The sequence below is a fragment of the Nanorana parkeri genome, unplaced genomic scaffold (assembly GCF_000935625.1).
Source record: "Nanorana parkeri isolate BGI_ZX_2015 unplaced genomic scaffold, ASM93562v1 scaffold1618, whole genome shotgun sequence".
NCBI classification, from domain to species: Eukaryota; Metazoa; Chordata; class Amphibia; order Anura; family Dicroglossidae; genus Nanorana; species Nanorana parkeri.
In genome coordinates, this window is record NW_017307886.1 from 102,405 (window position 1) to 111,811 (window position 9,407).

General features: G+C 46.1%; 1 protein-coding gene across 1 annotated transcript in view; it reads left to right on the forward strand.

Annotated features, from left to right (window-relative positions):
• LRIG2 (leucine rich repeats and immunoglobulin like domains 2) overlaps positions 1–9,407 on the forward strand; it is a 115,312-nt gene that overhangs the window by 388 nt on the left and 105,517 nt on the right. The window lies entirely within an intron of this gene.

Here is a 9,407-nt window from a genome sequence, read left to right on the forward strand (position 1 = left end):
CATTGTGAGTGACTCCAGATAGAGATCCCCCTGTGTGTGTCACAAAATAACATGCGTCATTGTCCTGCTTTCCCGCAAGGGGGTCCCCCTCCCAATTAGGGGCTCCACTGCACTGACTCAGCGTGCCCCTGTGTTGCCTCACTCCCTTTTTTTACACACCGGGGGCCCAAGGATCGCACGACGGTTGGCCAGGTACCCCCATGGTGTCAGGGGTTCCTCCACAAAGGTTGTGCTGGGGTCCGGCCTTCCAGACATGCCTGCTGAGGTGGGTTTGCTGCGGGCGGTGGTGGGTTCCCCTGGAGAGGGGGCTTACCATGCCTGAAGGCTCACTGGGCCTCTGGGGAAAAAAGGAAAAGGGGACATGTTTTCGGCCAGGTGCTAAGTTTCTGGTGAGGCAGGGCGGTGTCGTGGTGGAAATGACGTCACGGCGCACTTCCGGTCGGTCACTTCCGGTAGTTGTAACGCGGAACTGGGCGTGCGTTCCAAGCTGGTTTGCACGCTCTGTGATTTAAGGAGCAGATGGAGGAGGGACTTCACAAACAGTATAAGGAAGAGTGCAACAACCTGAGTAGATACTTATTGGGTATAGCATAACAGTTGTTCAATGGATAAATGCTGCCCAGTCTGCTGTGACTGGCTGGGTCATGAGGGTTAAAAAGTATATGTATAACTTACGGTTAAGCTGTCACAGGGGAGCAAACAGTGTCTCTGCATGCATATGACAAAGATGGATATACTGCCAATTAGGAAGTCCAGGGTATCTCCAGCCCGCGTACTCGGCTGGCCTGGCGGAGCCGCGGCACTTGGAGGAAGGAGGGGGAAGGAAGATCTTGCCCGGCAATGTGCTGTGTATCTGTGCGGCGTATGTCGCAAGGGTGGAACGGTCAGACACAGTGGGTGGATCGGTACTCGTGGGTCTGAACGAGATGGAGTTTGTAAATAGGCAGTACTAACGGCTACGCGTTTCGAGGTAGTCCTCTTTTTCAAGCCTAAGAGCGGTGTTAGCCGCGGGAAACGCAACATCTTTTGAATCTTTTAGAACTGACAGGGGGGAGGAGTCAAGTCCGTGAGAGAGCCTTGATTGGTCCGACCGCCAGAAGGCGGACCGGCTGGCTTGAGGGCACTAGAAAACTACTCCGAGAATTAGCATACCCCGAGAACACATTCGAGCCCCCTAATGATTATTAGATCGGGGTATGCTAATTCTCGGAGTAGTTTTCTAGTGCCCTCAAGCCAGCCGGTCCGCCTTCTGGCGGTCGGACCAATCAAGGCTCTCTCACGGACTTGACTCCTCCCCCCTGTCAGTTCTAAAAGATTCAAAAGATGTTCCGTTTCCCGCGGCTAACACCGCTCTTAGACTTGAAAAAGAGGACTACCTCGAAACGCGTAGCCGTTAGTACTGCCTATTTACAAACTCCATACTCGTTCAGACCCACGAGTACCGATCCACCCACTGTGTCTGACCGTTCCACCCTTGCGACATACGCCGCACAGATACACAGCACATTGCCGGGCAAGATCTTCCTTCCCCCTCCTTCCTCCAAGTGCCGCGGCTCCGCCAGGCCAGCCGAGTACGCGGGCTGGAGATACCCTGGGAATACCCTGGACTTCCTAATTGGCAGTATATCCATCTTTGTCATATGCATGCAGAGACACTGTTTGCTCCCCTGTGACAGCTTAACCGTAAGTTATACATATACTTTTTAACCCTCATGACCCAGCCAGTCACAGCAGACTGGGCAGCATTTATCCATTGAACAACTGTTATGCTATACCCAATAAGTATCTACTCAGGTTGTTGCACTCTTCCTTATACTGTGTTTGTGAATGTGAATCACCGGGTTCCTCTCCCGGTTTGTTGAGGAGTTTATGCACACCATCCCCGAATATACCAACGACCAAAGACAGTTGACCATACTACAGTGGAGCGCTTTCCATGCTTTTTTTGTTTTGGAGGAGGGACTTGGAAGTCCTGGCAGCAGTTTCAAACGCTCGCCCATGCTACAGGACGCTGGGACACATTGTGATACCTAAATGGGTCCACATACAGCCAGGAGGGACCCCAGGAGTGGGTCACGTGCACGGTCAGCAGACAGGTCACCATGCCTTCAGACGCTGGACCACAGGGTGCCTCTCCTGATCTTGGAGATTGGGCACTGGCGCAAAGGTAGGTGTGTTTTTATTGGGGACATTCCCTCCTGCCTATCCCTGCTTGCGTTGGGTGCCTGTTTTGGCAGGGCATGTAGGTAGCGCTCTTCACTGCATCTGGGGTTCGGTGGGGGAGCATGGGGTGCAGCATACTGACAAGGACACATTCTTTTTTTCTTAATGTACGTAGGTCAAAGCCCCAAATGATAAGCCCCTTGCTCCAGCTAGTACTTCTCGCCCGAAGGGTAGAAGATGCGCCTCTTGCAACTTCAAGTGGTCATCCTCTTGGTCGAAACCGTTGTGCAAAGGATGTGTAAAGAAGCTGGTATCCAGAGAGTTAGCTGGAATGTTTAAGGGTCTTATGGATACAATGAGGGAGGAAATGGTCTCTACATTTCAGTCTTTTCGGTCTGTCATTCAGAGCACAGGGCCTATTTTAGGGGGGCAGAACAATCTGGGTCCTTCAGGCGAGGGTTGCTAGAGTGTCTACACTGAGTGTAGCCAGTGAAGAGTCACCCAGTGATTGTTCCGATTCCCCACAGAGGCCGGATGATCAGTCTGACGAAGACTCCGAGGTAGATTTTCAGGACCAGAAAAGGGCCAAATACCTGTTTTCTTCCTTTGAGACCGGGGAGTTTTTAAAGGCTATTTGGGATACCTTAGGGTTGAAGGAAGAAATGACTGAGCTCTCGGTACATGATAAAATGTACAAAGGGCTTCAAACCAAAAAGGGCCGCACCTTTCCGGTACACAAATCCCTGAAAGATATGATTAAACCTGAATGGGAACACCCGGAATTGAGGATTTTACTTTCATCTAGTCTTAAACGCAGATTTCCCTTTGCGGAGGAGGACGCGAATATTTGAGAAAAATGTCTGAAATTGGATGCGTTGCTCTCCAAAGTTTCGAAACAGTCAGATTTGTATTTTGAAGATATGGGGGCGCTGAAAGATCCCATGGACAAAAAGGCAAGAGTTTTTGCTCAGGAAAGGTTAACAGGCGACGAGCGCTGGTTTCAAGCCTGGACTCGCCATCACGTGTGTTGCCCAGAGCCTTGGAAATCTGGCTGGTGCAGCTGCGTTCACACTTGGAAGGATGTACTGAGAGGGATCAAATCTTGGATTCCCTCCCTGTCCTGAGCAAGGCCGTGTCATATATAGCAGATGCTTCTGCAGAGGCCGTTAGATACTTAGCGAGAACTACGGCTTTGATTAACTCATCCAGAAGGGCGTTATGGCTGAAAACCTGGACTGGTGGCGCAGCCTCCAGGCGAAGCTTTGCGGCTTGCCCTTTATGGGGATCTACTTTTTGGGCAAGAATTAGAGACTCTGTTAGACAGGTCTGCAGACAGAAGAAAGGGGTTTCCCCTGCCCACGAAACAACAACAAAAGAAAACGGTTTTTTTCGTGGACAAAGGGGACAAAACTTCAGAAAGGTAAAAAAACTGGGCCTTCAAGAGAGAAAAAGGGTAGGAGTGGCTTATTCTTTAATCCCCCTCAGCCTGGGCCCAAACCACAGTGGCGCCATAATCAAGGTGGGCGGAAGGCTGGGGGACTTCCTCCCCTGATGGGCAACACTGTTGGAGAACAAGTTCGTCCTGGAACTTATTGAATCGTAGTACAGGATAGAATTGACGGGTCCGCCCCCTTCCAGATATTTAATCACATCACTCACCAGGGATCCAGAAAAGGCGACACTTATGACGGTGTCCCTTCAGGACCTGCTGGACCAATGGGTGATTATGCAGGTCCCGAAGCAGGAAGAAGGGACTGGGTTTTATTCTCATCTGTTTTCATGGATGAAACCCTCAGGGAAAGGCAGGTTGATTTTGAAATTGAAACCTTTGAACAAGGTGGTGCATTACCAATAGTTCTGTATAGAGTCAACCTTCTCTTTAAGGGACTTGCTACCACAGGGGGCATTCTTAGCAACGATAGATCTCAGGGATGCATATTTACACATCCCGATACCGAAGTCCTCTCTGAAACTACTGCGGCTTGCGGTCAGAGGACCAGCTGGAGTTCTCCATTTTCAGTACAGGGCACTACCCTTTGGATTGTCGTCCGCACCAAGGATTTTTACCAAGGTGCTGGCAGAGGCCCTTGCCCCCTTGAGGTTGAGAGGAGTAGGGGTTGCGCTATATTTGGACGACCTTTTATTTTTTGCCCCCTCGGGGGACCTTCTCCGGCTGAAATTGGAAATCGCCACCAGCCCCCTAAAGAGTTTGGGTGGCTACTGAACAGGGAGAAGTCTCTGCTGGTCCCTTCGCAGACTGAAATATTTGGGGTACTGGATAGATAGCCGCAACAGGCCGATTTCTCTCCCTCCGGATAAGGTCTCCCTGCTGGATGCAGAAGCAATAAACCTTTATCTCACCCTCTTGCATTTTCAGCAACGGTAAATGTGCCCATACACTGTACGAGAATCGCGGGAAATCCCGCGATCGTACCATAATCGTATGGAAGGCGTGCGACCGTTTCTACTGTACGGTCGCACATCTTCCATCGAACAAGCAGGCAATTCACGCTTTTTCTATGCGTGAGCCGTATTGCACGATCTTTTCCTGACAGACTTGTGCTGCTACCTGATCCAGCCTTCTTACCGAAGGTAGCCTTTTACGTTTCATAAAACAGGTTGTCATACCTCCCTTTTCAACTAATCCAAGGAACGACACGGAAAGGGGATGGCAGGGCATCGATGTGAGACGATGCATGCTGAAGTATCCTTCAAAGACTAGTGACTGGAGGAAGTCAAAAAACCTTTTTGTCTTATTCCAGGGACCAAAGAAAGGCAGTAGGGCATCCAAAAGCATTATAGCAAGGGTTGCCATTTCCGAGACTTACCGATCTCAGGGTAAACGGTTACCTGAACATTGCACGGCGCATTCCACCAGAGCTTGGGCTACCTCTTGGGTGGAAAGAGCAGGGGCAACAACAGATAAAATCTCGAGCGCAGCCACCTGGTTCCACTTCCAGACATTCGTAAGACACTACAGGCTTGATCTGCTGGCTCATCGGGACCAAGCATTTGGCAGGAAGGTCCTGCAGGCAGTAGTCCCACCCTAAGTTAGTGAGCATGTTTCCCCCTAATCCTCTCATTGGCTGTTCTGGAATATGACTGGGGAAAACATGAGTTAGTTACCTGGTAACTCTGTTTCCAGGAATCTTCCAGGACAGCAAGTTCACTCCCGATGTAAAAAATTGAGGCGGTGCTTGGCGCTGAGGGGTCAGGCGACATGAGCATTAGAAAGATGGAGAAGGTGTTGAGTGACTACTCATGTGATGGCCTTCGGTCTTTAAAATTACTGAGGTGGGTTTGTAGGAGTGTCTTTTTATCTAATGTGGATGATGTGTTTCCTGCTTTAGGTGGGCGGATCCTCTCTCTCTCTCATTGGCTGTCCTAAAAACAGAGTTACCAGGTAACTAACTCATGATTTTTTTTTTTTATCACATTTATTTTCTGTCTCCTCTTTAAAAACATGACAAGATTCCTGCAAATGTCATTATTTACCACATTCTGCCTTCACCCCACTCTTTCCAACTAAGTCATAAAATCATATTGGGACCTCTGTATGAGGTAGTAGCTCTGCCTTCTAAATAGAGGGTGTTTTGAGTTCGATCTTATTCACACCTAGGCAACAGTATGTTCGTGCATAAACTAAATACGCACGTTTTTATGAGCAGGTTGTGACACATTGAAGTAAATGAACATTGCGCAAAACTAAATGCAACATGCGTTTTCAAGCTGAGATCTGCCCCAAAGAAACTCATGTACTTTTTCCAGTGACAAATATTTTGCTTATTGCAACAAAACGCTCTGGTGTGCACAGTGGCCATAAGAATGAAAGGAACTTTTTTTGGTTAAGCTTTTTTTTTTTCACGCTGAATCATCTACGACAGGTACGCTCAGTGTGAACCTGCCCTTAGGGAGTTAAATTCAAAGGAGAGTAATTCAAAGACTACTTGTTACAGGGCTGGACAAACCATGTGACAAATGCATACAATATGTTGACACCTAAATTGTGAACCGTGATTTGTCAATGGGTGGCTATCTTTTCTGCTTGTATGGGTTCCAAAATTTGGCTACCATTTTTATCTGTTATTAAAAGGCACGTCTATCAAAAAAAAGTGATTGATGCTAGAATTGCCAATGAGGTTAGGTTCACACTAGGGCGATCCGTGACCACGTGGCAATCAGGCACAAAACTGCACAGTTACGGAATCGCACACCACTGTCAACCGTACTGGCGGTGCCATTGTTTTCCAATGGCACTCCAGTCGTGCCAGGCAAAACGTACAGTTTCCTGCCCGATACCGCCTGTGCAGTTGCGCACATTCGCGGTTAAAAGAACCTTGCGGTGCATGTAGCAAATAAAAAGGTACATGTACCTTTTTCCAGTGGTTGCTGGGCCGATATAACCCAATTGAAACCTATGGGGCCGTGTGGCAATCGCGCGCGGTCCTGGGACGCGCGTCCTGGGATCGTTGATATGTCAACCTAGCCAGTTTGTCTGTTTATAACTTGGAGATCAGCTGCGGGATAATGTATCCACTTTTTTTTTTTACATCAATACTTTTTATTTTTATTTTAATAGTACAATACATAAACACTTTTACATCCATAAATACATATTTCAAACACCAATACAATAACAAAAAAAATTCAAAATTAAAATGTGCCTTAACGTTTACTCTAATCCTTTCACCCAAATAAGAAAGTGATTCAACTATTTGTATATGCTGAATTTGCGTCGGCAGTGGACAAGGAAGAGGGTTAATCGGAAGTAACATGTTTTTTTTTCCCAGTTCACACATAGCCCTGAGAACCTACCAAATTCCAGAAGTAAAGACATTGACTTCTAATAGAGAATGATTAGTGTCTGCTAAAAAAAACTTGTCTATCATCCGCATATAGTAGTATCTTATCCTCTTCTTTACCCCGCTTAAATCCCACTATCTTGTCTGAATTTCTTATTAAATAAGCTGACGGTTCTCGACAATGCAAATAAAAGGGGAGACGGGACACCCCTGTCTAGTTTCCCTTGTCAATTTAAAAGCCGAAGATAAGGCCTTAATAACTTGGATTTTTGCTTAGGGATTGGCGTATAATAATTGAATATATAAAAAATATATCGGGGACCAAAACCAAATGCTCTTAATATTGCCCATAGATAATCCCATTCGACACTATCAAATGCCTTTTCAATGTCCAGGGATAATAAAGCTCTATTCCCCATTATCTCTGAAGGAACTTGCATATTCACACATACCCTTCGCATATTATCTGCCCTTGACTTATTAGGCATAAATCCACTTTCATTTGGGTTTATTACCTTCTGAATAACCTTGGATAACCTATTCTCCAGAACTTTTGCCAAGATCTTATCGGATCCCAGCAAAGATCTAGGCCTATATGACTCCGGCAGTAGCACATCCTTCTTTTGTAAGACAATAATTGCTGCCATATACATTTGATTCAGGTAATTTTCCTATTACCAAAGCTTCCTCAAAAGTTTGTAGTAAACCCAGAAACATATTTCTTATATATCTCTATTGGTAAACCATCCAAGCCTGGGGCTTTCCCCTTTGGAGAACTAGCCACCGCTACTTCTAATTCTTGGATAGTAAGAGGAATTTCCAAGCTATCTTTGTTAACCTGAGATAACGTATTAAGTGGGATATTACCTATATAGCTTGCCAGATCTACACTGCTATAAGTTGCTCTAAGTTAAGTAGTATAAACCCCTTCATAATACTGTTTAAAGATTGAAAGAATTCTGTTGGACTCGCTGCACAATTGATCATCCGTATCCTTCAACAAATTTACAAATGGAGCTTGCTCTTGCACCTTCATCAATTGTGCCAACAGTCTTCCAGAACTCTCTCCTTCTTCCCAGTACTTTTTGATTGCTAAAAAATGTATTTTTTTGCTTTTTTACTGTCAATATGCCTCAGTTGTTCTTGTGCTGCAGTCCAATCGTTAGAAGCCTTTTCATTGGGATTTAACACAAACTGTGTCTCTAAACGAATCACTTCTTTACGTGCCTATTCCTCCTACCTATCCCACTGCGCCTTGTCCTACTAATCTGCTGACATAAATATCCCCTCATATATGCTTTTAAAGAATCCCATACTATCCCCCGTGGTGCAGAATTATTATTTGTGCTGACAATATAGTTAACCATCCCAGATTTAATTTCCAAGGTAACTTAAAAAACCGTCCCTCAGTTTCAATTATAGTAATTATTGGTGAGTGATCTGCAAGTGATCTTGGTTGTATCTCAACCGATTTAATTAGTCCCATTACATCAATTGAACATAAAATTAAATCTATCCTAGATAGTTTATGTGTAGGGATGCACCTATACCGGTATTTTGGTTACGAGTACCTATATTTTTTTTTTTCTCCGGTACTCGCCAATACCAAATGATTCGCCACCTGGCTCCCTGATAAGCCGGGCAGCGTGTAAAGACTCGCCACCCGGCTTCCCGATTAAGCCGTCCCATGCTTCTCGCCACTATGTGACAGGAAAGCATAGAGCCGGCTCGCTGGCCAATCAGGAAGCCAGGCGCCGTGTAATGACGCGGCGCCCTGCACCCTCATTTGCCGGGAAGCCGGCTCCATGCTCCCTCATGAGATGACGAGAGAGCATAAAGCCGGCTTCCTGGCCTATCAGGAAGCCGGGCAGCGTGTAATGACATGCTGCCCGGCTTCCTGATACAGGAAGTATCGGGCTAGACATCGAAACGTATGGGCGAGTACGAGTACTCGCCCAAATACTCGGTATCGGCACCGATACTAGTATCGGTGCATCCCTAGTTATGTGTTTTCGCAAAACATGTATATTGGTGTTTCTCTGGGTGCATCAACCGCCACATGTCCCATAACCCCAATTTTCTTTACAAAAAATGATAACAAGGAATGTTTTTAATAGAATCTAAGTGCTTACTTACCGGGAACTTATGTAGTGCCATCTTCATATAATTATTAAAGTCCCCCATCACAATAACATAAATGGGTAACTTATTTTTAATAAATAACAGCTTCCGGAGGACCTCATTAGAGTAGGGTGGAGGAATATACAGTGGGGCAAAAAAGTATTTAGTCAGCCACCAATTGTGCAAGTTCTCCCACTTAAAAAGATGAGAGAGGCCTGTAATTGGCATCATAGGTAGACCTCAACTATGAGAGACAAAATGAGACAACAAATCCAGACAAATCACATTGGCTGATTTGGAACGAATTTATTTGCAAATTAT